Source organism: Cupressus sempervirens, chromosome 9 (genome assembly GCF_028749045.1).
Source record: "Cupressus sempervirens isolate cs-2001-9-10 chromosome 9, ASM2874904v1, whole genome shotgun sequence".
Taxonomy (NCBI): domain Eukaryota; kingdom Viridiplantae; phylum Streptophyta; class Pinopsida; order Cupressales; family Cupressaceae; genus Cupressus; species Cupressus sempervirens.
The window spans coordinates 418,293,837-418,308,970 of record NC_143126.1 but is presented as its reverse complement, the minus strand read 5'-3'; the positions used below and the strand labels follow the sequence as shown (position 1 = coordinate 418,308,970).

Genomic DNA, 15,134 nt, shown 5'->3' with positions numbered 1-15,134 from the left:
GTTGTCATCACTTCCCTACTATTCCTTCCTGTGTCCTCCGGTGCTTTCGAAAACGGTGTATGATTCAAAATGACCGTCCGTAATTGGGGCATTGTGAGAAGGAGGTCACTTATCTTGACCGGTATCTCCGTTTGTAGGATTTGTCGTACAATGTTTTGTTCTGCAAAGTTCCTTGCCAAGGTGCCGGTGATATCCTTCAATTGAGATGTCCCTGTCGACGATGCCTTTGCAATGTCCGCCTGCGCTTCCCCCACTTTTCTCTTTTCCTCTGCTTGCCTCCCTGTAATTGCCAGAACCTCCTCTACATCCGTGCCAATAGTGATCAAGTTTACTCCAGCCTTTAGACACTTGGAATCTTCATGATCGCCGGGTCCGCACCATCTGCATAATAATTTGGGTGTGTTTGCCGCGGTACAATCCCGCGCAAAATGACCCCACAAATTACACGCTCGGCATTGAACGATTGGCCGTCCGTTTGCATCATACTGAGTTCGACTTCGACTCCCATTATTATTGTTATTGTTCACATTGTTATTATTTTGCCCTCTGTTATTATTCCTGTATCCTCCGGATGTAGCACCGGCGGTATTCGTGTTTCCGCTACTACTCAACGGGGAAGCCTACTGTGTGAGAAACACCTGTGGAGATCCTCTTGTCTTCATGTTAAAGGGACAGTCCTTTGTTGAATGGCCCATGATCTGACAGATGTCACAGAATTGGTTCTTCGGACACGATCCCTTAGTATGACCGTCGGTCTTACATTCCGTGCACCACAGTTCACTACCTTTTGGCTCCTTCTGCATGTTTTTAAACTCCATCATGCGAACCATATCCTTTTGTAGGGCATGAACCTTCTTGCTGCTGCCTTCGTCGTCGCTACTATCATCTCCGACAGGCTCGTCGTCATCAGAATCAGAGGAGCTAGTTTTCTTCTTCTTTGTCTTCTGCTCACTTTCAAGGTCCAGTGCTCTGTTATACGCATCCACATATGATGACGGTGGGATAATTTTCATTTTCCTCCGCAACTTCGAGCGTAGGCCGTCCACAAACCATCTTTTCTGCAATCCGTCCGCTGGCTTGCTTTCCATTTTGTTTATTAAGTCTTTTAATCTCCTGGCGTAGACGCAGACAGTTACGATTTCATTATCATCCCGCAAGAGTTTAAATTCCGCCAGGAACTCCTTTTTAATGTTATCCCAGGTATCTAGCTTCTGCGGATCCATATCCAAAAACCAATCAATTGCGACACCTCGTAGGGTTGCCGAAAATTGCCTCATCCAGTCGTCTTCATCAGTTATGCCATTTGCCCTCCAGATCGTTTCACATGTCTTGCAATGTCGGATGGGGTCGGCTGTACCATCGCCTTCAAATTTCGGCAGCTTTTCTTTGGGTCCCGCCATCACAACACGAGAAGTCTGCATTGTCACACCGGAGGTTTGCACTCCTACACCGGCAATTGGCACTCCCATAGTCGGCGCTCCCACACGGGCAGTCTGAACTCCCACACCGACAGTCGGCACTTCCACACCGACAGTTTGAACTTCCGCACTGGCGGTCTGCACTTCCGCACTGGAGGTCTGCACCTCCGCATCGGAGGTGTCGACAGCTACGAACCTTGGTGAAGAAAAAGGATCCTTTGAAATTGTTTCCCGTGGAAGTCTATCCTGGACGAAAAGATCACTCCACGCTCGTGCTCCATCGGCACTGCGAGCCGTGCAAGTTGATGCTCTTCCGTCAGAGTTTTCCTCCCTTGGCGAACACAAGTTCAAGAACTCCTCCCGTGCTTCTTCCACCAATTCCACCCGCTGCCGAGTCTCCTCCAACAAGTCCTCCGCACTCCTGTTTCTGTCGGCAAGCTTCTGGAACCTCCTTCGGCGCTCTGCCTGCTGTGCCAGAATTAAATGTTCTTGTATAGTACGGATTTCATCTTTTCCCTTCGCCTTATTCCGATCCTTGTTAAGCTGATTTGGCATTAGTCTTCATTCTTCCCACCTTCCAGATTCATAAGGCAACGACGCCAAATGTTTACTGTACAGGTAAAGAAATCAACATATACAGATAATGAACACAAACAGCTGAATTATATTCGCAATAGTAGATGATTGATTAATGCTTTACAATGATCCTTGACGGGATATAAATACTACTGCCGAACCTTCCCGAAGGAGTCCGTCGGCCACAATTATTCTATCCGCTACAAACTATTTACCATACAGAAACACCGCCAGACTGTCGGCTACAGAATACAGAAACACCGCCGGACCGTCGGCTACAGGGTACAGAAACACCGCCGGACCGTCGGCTACAGAAACACCGCCGGACCGTCGGCTGCAGAAAACACTGCCGGACCGTCGACTACAAAGTACAGAAACACCGCCAGACCGTCGGCTACATAGTACAGAAACACCGCCGGACCGTCGGCTACAGAGTACAGAAACACCGCTGGACCGTCGGCTACAGGATATAGAAACACCACCGGACCGTCCAGTCGGCTAACATCCATAGTAGGTTCACTAGCAGTTTAACTATAATCATAATTGCTAAATTCAAATGCAATAAGCATACTGATAAGTGTATCAATTGTAATCTTGCTAGATTCAATTGCTCTCAACTCTTGGATAGAAGAAACTCTAATTGCATACCTCCATGTAAGGGTTTTGAGAACTTTACTTACAACATCATCATCTTCAGGTTTTCCTCTAGCTCCTCCGATAGCAGCAACAACTTCCTTTATCTTGGCAACATACTGTGCAATGTTTTCTTCTTCCAACATCTTCATGTCATCATACTTTCCTTTGAGACTTTGAACTTTAGCTTTCAATACATGTGGATCTCCTCCATGAACTGTCTTCAATTTATCCTACATTGCCTTTGCACTTTTCAGATCCTTGATATCAATATAGTCAGCACTGTTCAATGCAGTCACCATCTCTATCATTACCGAACTATGTACCAATTTTTCGTCTCACTCAACATCTATAGGGGTTCCAGTCGGTGCTACATACTCATTTCCTGATAGGTGTTGTTCCATCTTGCTTGTCCATGTGTCAAAGTTCTCTTCCTCTTTGTTGAATTTGGGTGCGTCCTTCCTATACATCTTGAGATCTTTTCCCTTAGCCGTCAAGCCTTCCAAATTAGAGAACCAATTCTTTGATACCTATTGTAGGTGTAGGAATGATTACGGGGGGGGTAGTCGGTGAAGCAATAATAAAATTTTTTCAGGTTGACTAAACTTAATTAAATAGATTCACTGATTAGACCTTCTATAACCTATAACAATATTATCAGTTTAACCATCAAAGTAACGAGAATTGGAATCGGATCAGAATTGGAAAGGTCGAATCAAATCGTGAATCGGCTATGAATCAGAATCGAATTGGCTATGAATCGACAAATTTAAAAAAAAAACCTTTAAATTTAGAGATTTTAACAATTTAAAATATATTTCATACACCCTTTATTGAATATAACTTATATTTTTAATATATCAGTCTTAGGCCTGATTTATGTAATTGGATATATCGGATGCATAATATTTGCTAAGAATGGGAGAGTGTTATTAACTTATTTGATTGAATATCTAATGGTCTAGTGGTCCATATGAATTCAGAACTATGTTGCCTCATTGGTCTTCTATATGACACCACTGATGTAATTATCCCAATTGTATTTGTTGCACATGTATAAGAGTACGTATTCTTTAGATGTTTCTCTTTCTGAGTTGTCAAATCCTGACATTGTGGGGAGATTTTGAATCCTTTCCTTGGTGGGTGGAAAACTGATAGTTCTATCCCTTACTGGAGATGAGTGATTTACTATTTTAGTCAACTGCGTGAGAGGCGTGGCTATGGTTCTTAGTTTTAAAATTTTTTTAAAAATTAATTTTTAAAATTTATTTGCCGATTCAGGTGGGAAAAAATCTGCTGAACCGATTCACGACTCATAAAAAATCGCCTAGCCTAAATCGAATCACCAAACCGACGATTCAGGCGATTCTTGAAACTCTGATTAATATGCAACATATGAGATAACATTCACACAATGATACAACTAGATATATCTTGTGGAAACTCGATTAGGTTGAAAAATACAGTGTGAGAATGATACGACCAATGTTTGTACTCTTCTGGAATATGCCCCATCAAGGATTACAAAAGCACTATTACATGCTGCCTGGTTAAGGGATTTTGTTGGAGACCTATTAAATTCTTTACCCTATTAGGAGTAACCTTGTTAGAGCATTTTAGACACTATTGAGAATGCCATTTGTTTAGAGGATTCTACGAAAGACCTGTTAGGGCCACTCGGTTAAGGGATTTTACTATTATAATTGTTGGATTAACAACTCACAAAATGATCAGGAATTCACACTATCCTGCTAAATCAGATCCAATATTGTTCCTTAAACATCAACATAACATTCTTTGATCGTCTATTTTGATTCTATAATGTTTCCTCTATGATCGCGACTTCTTTCTTTCTTAGCTCCAATATCCAGCCACAATACCAACACTTTCTGATCTGCGAAATCATTCTTCTTTCATCTTCTTCTTTAAAATAGAAACACTTTGATCACAAACCCTAAACCTAAGTCCAGTGGTCCAAAATAATTCTTACACTTCTAATCATTCAGTTGGCCTTGCAATTCCCGTTTTCTATAAGTCATTTTGACCTTGTAGAAACTTCTCAATGAATCCATCCTCAAACTTTTTACCTTGATCTTTGTGTCATCGCCTCATTATTTAAGTTACACTTTAGCCTTCTTGGTGTCCAATGTTTACCGTACAGGTAAAGAAATCAACATATACAAACAATGAACACGAACAGCAGAATTATATTCGCAATAGTAGATGAATGATTTACAATGATCCCAGACGGGATATAAATACTACCGCCGAACCTTCCCGAAGGAGTCCGTCGGCCACAAATATTCTATCCGCTACAAACTATTCACCGACGACGTCGGCTACAGAATACAGAAACACCGCCGGACCGTCGGCTACAAAATACAAAAACACCGCCGGACTGTCGGCTACAGAATACAAAATACCGCTGGACCGTCGACGACAGAATACAAAAACACTGCCGGACCGTCGGCTACAGAATACAAAATATCGCCGGACCGTCGGCTAGAGGATACAGAAACACCGCCGGACTGTCCAGTCGGCTAACACCATCCCCCCCAAAAAGAAAAGTCGTCTCCTGACGACTGACAAAATATCTGAGACAAATTAACAAACAAAATACATTAACAGAGTGACTACAACAAGAAAAATCTGCTTTTGTCACATCACTTCCACATTCATCTCGTTACATTTGTAGCCTCTGCTAACACAATACTGTCTCCTCAAGCTGACCTTGATAGCCAACTGTGCTGCTTTCTTTGTTTTCAATTCCTCGGTACCCTGAGCCAAGTGTCACTGCACTACCTCCAACTGAATGATCAGCTCCTCCCGAGCTCTCTACGCATCCCCCAAGACAGCCTCACAGCCAACACCTGCTCCCACTGCCTCTGGTACACAAACAATCCATGCCTGCAGCAACTTCAACTCTTTTGAATTGGTCAGACTCCCACGACTGATATCCGCAACGACTGAGGGTCGAGGGGGCAACGCCCCTGGTGGGGTCAAGGGGCAGTGCCCCGGGTGCGCTACAGGGCGGGGTCGAGGGGTAGCGCCCCTCACCGCCAAGACCAAATTAACACTTTGCAACCCACACAGAAATGCACGAAACACATCATTTCTGTCATTATCTGCTGATTCTGCACTTTTTCCGGCAACCACGGATGCGTCCCCTTCCCTTTGGCATCATCTGTCACTCATTCTGAACAACTTGATTCTGTCGTTTTTTTTTTTTTTTTTTTTTAACTGCTTCCTCTACAATCCACCACAAATCCCTCTGCACACAGAAATTCTTCTCCTTCTGGCAGAACAAGCACTCTTCTTTATGTCTCTGTTTCCCCGCGGAAGTCTGGCTGGAGGAGGGAATGGAGTCTGGCGGGAATGTTTTTTACTCACGGCCTTGTTTTTGGCGGAGGAGAAACTCTAACTGGCGGAGCTGAATCTTTTAATTTAACCTGCGTCCTTTCCGCGGCCTTACTTTTTTTACCTACGGCCTATCTTTCCTTACCCGCGGCCTGGTGGAGGAACAATTGTTTTATACCCGCGGACAGGTTGTTGCCTGCGGGGCTTATATTAACCCGCAGGCAGGCTGTCCGCAGGTCTTTCCTTAGTCGCCCGCGGATAGGCTGTAGTCCGCGGGCCTTGTCTTCTTCACCCGCAGGCCGTTAGTTGTCCGCAACGGCGCCAAATGTTTACCATACAGGTAAAGAAATCAACATATACAGACAATGAACATGAACAACAAAATTATATTCGCAATAGTAGATGAATGATTTACAATGATCCCAGACAGGATATAAATACTACTGCCGAACCTTCCCGAAGGAGTCCGTCGGCCACAAATATTCTATCCGCTACAAACTATTCATTGACGACGTCGGCTACAGAATACAGAAACACTACCGGACCGTCAGCTACAAAATACAAAATACCGCCGGACCGTCGGCGATAGAATACAAAAACATCGTCAGACCGTCGGCTACAGAATACAAAATACCGCTGGACCGTCGGCTACAGGATACAAAAACACCGTCGGACCGTCCAGTCGGCTAACATCCAATACAATTCACATTCTTCAATAATAATTCTAACTTCACTTCCTGTTCTATGTCCATCAATAAGACTTGGTTGTTTTCCAATAAGCCTTCTTTGTTCGGATAAGATCATTCATCGTTTTCTCTGATAAGAACTTAGTTTATCAATAGGATAAGTCTCTTACCTATAAGCTTGTTTGGTTAAATCGTCACCATTTGTATTCATTATAGAATCTCGTCTTGACTAAATTATCTCAATAGCTTTATAAATCATATCCAATAATCAAATCAACAATGTCCTTCACAGATTTGACAAACCTTCAAATCATTCAACTATTTTCATCGTCTTGTTCCAACTGTTACCCTATTTGATTGTTGTCTTTACATCTCTTCACAAACTTTTACATAACATCTCTTTTTTGTGATTCATCTTGTAACTCATGCTTTCTTCCTATAGATATGTGGTAACAAATCAAAACAATATGCCAAACAATTTGACATCAATGACAACAATATAATTTATTATCCTTATTGTATCGGCCTTATACTAACAATCAATACCATCCAATTACTTGCAACTATTCTTATCCAATCAATATCTTCATCTTATTAATTAGTTGTGCCAACAATCTCCCCTTTTGACATTGATGGCAAACACTGGTGATACTAGAGATAGAAGTGGAAACAATTTACTCTCCATTCCGCCTAAATATCAGATTCCACTATTTCCAGCCAACACACTGATTAATCATATCATGCTAATGAACATTACTCCCCCTTAGAGTATTCATCTCATTCTGCCTCTATCTGTAGCTCTTTTTGATCTACCAGTCATTCGGATTTTTCTCATTCTCTCCCCATATACTTTTGTCTGTGCTTACTTTCTCCCCTTGCCCGTCTGATCATTACTTATGTCTATACGTATCTGTTATCAGTTTCTCCCTCTTTGACAACAATATCAAAGACGATCAACCTTCTTATTCTGCCTTGTACTCAATTTCTCTGTCATCTGTTCTTTTGTTTGTTTCTGATCTGTTCCTGTTTACTTTTAATGCTCTAGCTTACCATGACTCCTCCCTATGTGGAGTAGTCAACCTGTACATCAATTCATGCTTATGATTTTCTGTTTTGTACCATGAACTGATGTGACTTGCATCCTCCCTTAGTTTATCACCTATAGGGATAGGATCCCCAATCTACCTCTTAGATACTCAACTTTACTTAGGTAGAGGTCTAGTGAATATATCTGCAACTTGTTCCTTGGTAGGAATGTACTCCAGTCTTACTTCTTTATCCTGTACTTGCTCCCTTAGACATGATACTTTATTTCTATGTGCTTAGTCTTTGAATGCATTATTGGATTCTTTGATATATTGATAGCACTAGTGAAGAACAAGTTCTGTTACCTTATCATGCATTCCTTCCAGTATTTGCTTAATTCATAGTACTTGTTGACAATAAATTGCAACAACATATTTAGCTTCAGCAGTAGATTGTGAGTTATAATTTTGGTTCTTGCTTGTCCATGAAACCAATCTATAACCAAGATAGAATGCTCTGCCAAATGTATTTTTCCTGTCATTAATGTTTTCTGCCAATCAGCATCTTTATGTACTTTGAGATCAAAATCACCTTGTTTTTCATACCATTATCCATAATCTTTAGTTCCTCTTAGATATTTTAATATTCTTTCAACAAGATTCATGTGTAAGTCCTTATGATTTGATGAAAATCTTGCAACTATTACAACAATGTGTGCAATATTTGGTCTGCTTTAAACAACCTATCACTGATTTATACAATGTTTCATTTACCTCTTTAGAATCATCTTCTTTTGATAACTTCCAACCAGTAATCATCGGTGTACCAACAGGTTTTGAATCTTTCATACCAAATGTTTTCAGTATTATCTAGTTAGACTGATTGATGTAGATACCTTTCTTCATTTGTTGTACCTGTAATCTTTTAAAGAATTTTATCTCTCCTATCATATTCATTTCAAATTCTTTTCTCATTTCATCAACAAATGATCTGCTCATTAACTCATTTCCTCCAAAGATAATATCATCAACAATATTTCAGCAATTAATACTCTACCCTCATTTTCAGATTTCTAGTAAACATTACTGTTCTCACTTGTTCTATCAAATCCTAGTTTGATAAGATAAGAGTGTAGTTTTTTATGCCATGCTCTCGGTGCTTGCTTCAATCCATACAATGCTTTGTGTAGCCTGCAAACCAGATCTTACCTTTTTCAGCAACAAATCTTTCAAGTAGTTCAATGTAGAGTTCCTTTTCAAGCATTCCATTTAAGAAAGCAAATTTTACATCCATTTGATAAACCTCAAAACTTTTATATGCAGCATAAGCTAGTAGTATTCCGACTCCTAATCTTGCAACAGGTGCAAAAGTTTCTCTATAATCTAGTCCTTCTTCTTGTGCATAAACTTTGAAAACTAATCTTGCTTCATTTCTTATCACCACCATTTTTATTTAGCTTGTTTTTAAAAACTCATTTTGTACCTATAGCATTCTTGTCACTTGGTCTAGGAACCAATGACCATCTTTTGTTCATCTCAATTTGATCAATCTCCTCCTTCATTGCATTCACCTAGTCAGCATCCTTTGGTGCATCCTCTTCTATTCTTGGTTCCATCTCCAATAGTAAACATGTAGTATCCCTTGTCCTTAACTGACTTCTAGTTAATGCTGCTTCATTCCTAGTACCTTCTAGTTAATGCTGCTTCATTCTTAGTACCAATTATATTTAATAAACTGTGATTTATCCTTATATGCCTTGTGGTAACTGGCTTTGTGTTCTGAATTCCTTCATTTCCTTTATTTGCGTTATCAGTTCTAGTTTGGTTATCGATCATCGGTTGAGCATTGCTTGTTCCCGCAGTCACTTGTAGTGTTGATTCTACTTTTATTGGTTCATAATAGATTATTTCACTATATCCTTTTGATTTCTTCATGCTGTCTTCTTCATTTGTTTCATAGAATTCATCAATGTTTACATTTGCACTTTCAATCATTTTATTTGTCCTTTTGTCCTTAAGTTTAAGCACTTGTAAGCCTTAGTAGAATAACCAAGAAATATTCCTTCATCACTTTTAGTATGATATGTACCTTTCTCCTCATCTTTCTTGATATAACATTTACTATCAAATACTTTGAAATAGCTAACATTATCTGTTCTTCTACACCAGAGTTCATAAGGTGTCTTGTTTGTACCTTTCTTCATTTATTTCAAAGAATTCATCAATGTTTACATTTGCATTTTCAATCATTTTAGTTATCCTTAAGTTTAAGCACTTGTAAGCCTTACTCTTAGGAGAATAACTAAGAAATATTCCTTCATCACTTTTAGTATCATACTTGCTTTTCGTCTCATCTTTGTTGATATAACATTTGCTACCAAATACTTTGAAATAGCTAACATTATGTGTTCTTCCATACCAGAGTTCATAAGGTGTCTTGTTTGTACCTTTCTTGAGTTGTACTCAATTCAATGTGTACGCATGGCTACTTATAGCTTGTTTTCAGAATTTTTGTGCATCTCCGTTCTGTTTGCAACGTTCTGAGTTCAACTTCTGACACATTCCAAAATATACCTGTTTCTTCTTTCAATAATTCCAGTCTGTTGCGGCGTCCTTGGTGCAGTCAATTGTCTTCTAATTCCATGTTCATCACAATATTCATTGAACTCATGTTGAAGTAAATTCGCCCCCTCTTTGTTTGATCTAAGACATTTCAATGATCTACTTGTTTCCTTCTCAACTCTTGCTTTATACATTTTTAACATATGAAAAGCTTCTGATTTTACTTTTAAAAACATAACAGACATCATTCTTGAGTAGTTATTAACAAATAGAGTAAAGTATTTATCACCATGATAACTTTCAGTTCCAATAGGACAACATAAATCTGTATGTACTAAGTCTAGAATGTTTTCAGTAGTATATACTTTGCTGTTAAAACTTGAACTTGTCATCTTTCCTAACTGACATTCCTTGCATATTGCATTATCCAGTTTAGTCAATATCGGAATACCTTTAACACTTTTCCTTTTGTTCAATTTTACCAGTTTATTAAAATTAACATGACAAAGCGTTTTATGCGATAACCAACTTTCTTCTACTTTTTTAACTAAACAATGTCCAAATGTAGTATCCAGCTTGAAAATAATACTTTTTGTCTGTTCACCAGTAGCAATCAGTTCACTAGACTTTCTTGATATGTTGCATTTTCCATTGTTGAACACAAATCTGAATCCTTTATTGTTTAACTAAGAAACACTCAACAGATTGTACTTTAATCCATCAGCCCAATAGATATCTTCAGAGGTAATGTTTTCGGTTAACGCAATAGAACATTTTCCTTTGATTACAAAAGGAGTACCATTTCCAAATCTAATTGAGCCATTATCACATTTTTCCATTGTCATAAATTCTATCTTATCTCTAGTCATATGATTCGTACAACCACTGTCAATGATCCAACCATGGTATAATTCATATTTGAGATCAAAGCTTTCTCTACACCGGTTTCAACGTTGTTGGTAAAGGGATCTTCCTTTACAACAACAAACACTGTTTCTCATCATTACCATCAATATTGCAGTTATCATCATCTTCATCTTCGGCGATGTAACACAACTTCTTGCTCTTTTCCTTGAAGTTCTTGAAGTTCTTGAATCTGTATTTCTTTTCCTCTTCATTATCCTTCTTAGTCTTATTAGGACATCTACGTGCAAATTGACCTATCTAACTATGGTTCCAACATGCAATAGGACTCTTTCCTTTGTATCTTCCTTTTCCTTTAGGAAACCTTTTGGCTATCAATGCTTCCAAGTCTTCCAACTCTTTTTCCTCAGCCATTAAGGTCATAATCATCTGAACTATATGCAACAGATTTTCCTTTCGATGCACCAAGGTTATAACTAGCTTGAAATGCAGTTTCCATAGTAGGTTGACTGACAGTTTGACTATTATCATTATTGCTTAATTCAAATGCAGTATGCCTATCGATGAGTGTATCAAGTGTAATCTTGCTAGAATTAATTGCTCTCAACTCTTGAATAGCAGAAACTCTAATTGCATACCTCCATGTAAAGGTTTTGAGAACTTTACTTACAACATCGTCTTCAAATTTTCCTCCAACTCCTTTGATAGCAACAACAACTTCCTTTATCCTGGCAGCATATTGTGCAATGTTTTCTTCTTCCCGCATCTTCACTTCTTCATACTTTCCTTTGAGACTTTCAACTTTAGCTTTCAATACATGTGGATCTCCTCTATGAACTGTCTTCAGTTTATCCCCCATTACCTATATGCTTTTCAGACCTTTGATATCAACATAGCTAGCACTGTTCAATGCACTTACTGTCTCTATCATTACTGAACTATGTATTGGTTTTTCTCTTCGGTCAGCATCTGTAGGGATTCCAGTCGATGCTACATACTTATTAGTAAGATACCCAACAACAGTGTCTCAGATTCTTGATAGGTGCAGTTCCATCCTTCTTGCCCATGTATCAAAGTTCTTTTCTTTCTTGTTGAACCTACATGCATCTATCCTATACATCTTGAGATCTTTTCCCCAAGCTGCTAAGCCTTCCAAATCATGGAATCAATGCTCTGATACCAATTGTAGGTGTAGGAATGATTACTGTGCAGGGGTAGGTTGAATTAGTAATCACCAACTTCAACAAACTTACAGGCCCGATTAAACTTCATTAAACAGATTGGCCGATTAGATCTTATATAACCTATAACTATATTGTCGGTTTAACGAAACAATTAACATTCAACATAAAAAATAACATCCACAAAATGCTAACACCAGATATATCTTGTGGAAACCTGATTAGGGTGAGAACCACGGCATGAGAACGATGTCTACAAATGTTTGTACTCTTCTAGAATACAATGGTTAAAAGCTTTCTTGGTCAAGGGTTACAAGAGCGATGTTGAATGCTACGCAGTTAGGGTTACAATTGCTAGAGAGTAACAACTAACAAAATGATATGTAGTTTGTGCTATCCTGCTAAATTAGATCCAATACAGTTCCTTAAACATCAACATACCATTCTTTGATCCATTCTATAATGTTTCCTTTGTGATCACAACTTCTCATTTCCATCTTCGCTCCGATATCCAGCCACAATGCCAACACTTTTTGATCTGCGATACAATTTTTCTTTTTTCTTCCTTAAATAGAATTACTTTGATCACAACCGGTAAACCTAAATCCAGTGATCCAAATTAACTCTTACACTTCTAATCATTCAGTTGGCTTTGCAATTCATCTTTTCCGTAAGCCATTTTGACCTTGTAGAAACTTCTCGATGAATCCATCTTCAAACGTATTACCTTGATCTTTGTGTCATCACCTCATGACTTAAATTATGCTTTGGCCTTCCAGCTGTTCAACACAATTTAGATTCTTCAATAATAATTCAAACTTTACTTCCTGTTCTTTGTTTGTTGATAAGACTCGCTTGTTTTCCAATAATCCTTCTTTGTTTTGATAAGATCATTCATCCTTTACTTCGATAAGAATTGAGTTCACCGATAAGATAAGTCTTTTACCTATAAACCTGTCTGATTAAATCATCACTATCTGTACTCATTATAGAATCTTGTCTTGACTAAATCATCTCAATAGCTTCATAAATCATATCCAATAATCAAAGCAACAATGTCCTACGTAGATTTGACAAACCATTCAAATCATTGAACTGTTTTTATTGTTTTTCCCAACTGTTACCTTATTTGATTCCTATCTTTACAACACTTCACAAACCTTTACATAACATCTCTGTATTGTAACTAATCTTGTAACTCATGCTTTCTTTCTATAGATATGGTAGCTCAAAACAACATGCCAAACAATTTGACAATTACGACAACAACATTATAATTATCCTGCTTGTATCAACCTTATACAAACAATCAATATCATCCAATCACTTGCAACTATAATTATCCAATAAGTATCGTTGTATTATTAATCAGTTATGCCATCAGGTCGAATTGCAATTGAAGCAATAATTTTGTTTCTGGTTGTCTGCATGTTCATTGCTGAAAAGGTGGAGGAAGAACATGCACTTGGTGCAACTACAAGAATCTTTTTGAATCAGAGAGACAATTTAAAAAGAACTGAAGAAGATTGTAAGGTGTATCAAGAAAAAAATACAAACAGGCTGAAGACGAGCTAGAGAAGTGGCGATCAGCGTTTCATATTGAGTCATTATTCCAACAGACACATGTCCTGAGCTAGGTATTGTGATGATTGCTAAGCAAAATTTGAGATCTTTTGAGGAGGTGCTGGAAGAACAGTTAGAGAATGCAATTTGATAAAGAGGCAACATTTATTGTAAATTTTGCAAAAAAATGGAGCAAGAAATCATAGAGTTAAAGGCAATTGTTTGGGATTTGAAGCCACAACTAAACCCTCAGTTGCTTAAGGTATGTAGGTTACTACTTGAACTAGCCATACATGAAGAGTTCTCTCGTCTAAAGAGTGTTGGAAAGGAAAAAGGTAAGAATGCCAAGGAATTATAAAAGAATCTTGCTGCCGTGAATTTCACAACACAAGCATCAAAAAATTTAGTGATATTTCCCACTGTTGGTTCTCAAAATTGCTGGTTGAATTCCTACAAGTCATGCCCATTCGATGCTGGGAATCACAACACAATCTTGGTCAATGTTGGAAACTGAAACTTAATTGTTCAATCTCCACACTTCAAGCTCTGCGGACCTAGGTGGGTGTACCTTTATCTCAATCCTTGAGAGGGATTGATGCTTGCTTTGGTAGATTTTCAGGGTGATACTCTTGAGTTGGCAAGTATCTTGTCAAGGAGAAATCAGATATCTGAATGGTTTGGGTGTGTACGAAAATTGTTAAGTATGAAGTGTAAGGAAATAAAGTATATGGTATGATGTATGCAGACGGATATGATAAGAATATCACCTCCACAAAACTTTACTTATCTTCATAAATAAATGAAGACCAGTCATTTTCCGTTGGGAGAATAGAGTGAATTTCAATATCAACTATGAATATAAAATTGCCTGGAGATGGGTGCGCTACCATCAATCACTAAACAGAGAACTTGGAGTCTAGAAACCCTAGTTAATTGAATTTAACTTCAAATGATGAAGACTAATTAAACAAAACGTACATAAGCATATGAGTTTTGCTTATTCGAGGGTTTGCACCAATTTCAATCTATCAACAACAATGTTAATCCAAGAGGACAATTAACAGATACTAATATTGATGTTCAGGTCTCAAACTTTGGAACAGAAACAGAGTATCTTTATTAATTCAAAAGAAGCATACAATTGGGCTGTGACTGGTTGTGATATCTATCCTATACTGCATACATATATTTATTGTTTTCTTTTTTATCTGTATCCTTTTGCTTTCTATCACTATATCCACCCTGAGGTCTTGGTACCCTTTCTTATAG

At 38.4% G+C, this 15,134-nt stretch overlaps 1 protein-coding gene and 1 pseudogene across 11 annotated transcripts in view; both read left to right on the top strand.

Annotated features, from left to right (window-relative positions):
- Positions 1-15,134, top strand: part of LOC149539079 (Mitochondrial substrate carrier family protein) — a 159,732-nt gene that overhangs the window by 21,419 nt on the left and 123,179 nt on the right. The gene's annotated exons all lie outside the window — the stretch shown is intronic.
- On the top strand, positions 13,677-14,379 carry LOC149539080 (FKBP12-interacting protein of 37 kDa-like; annotated as a pseudogene).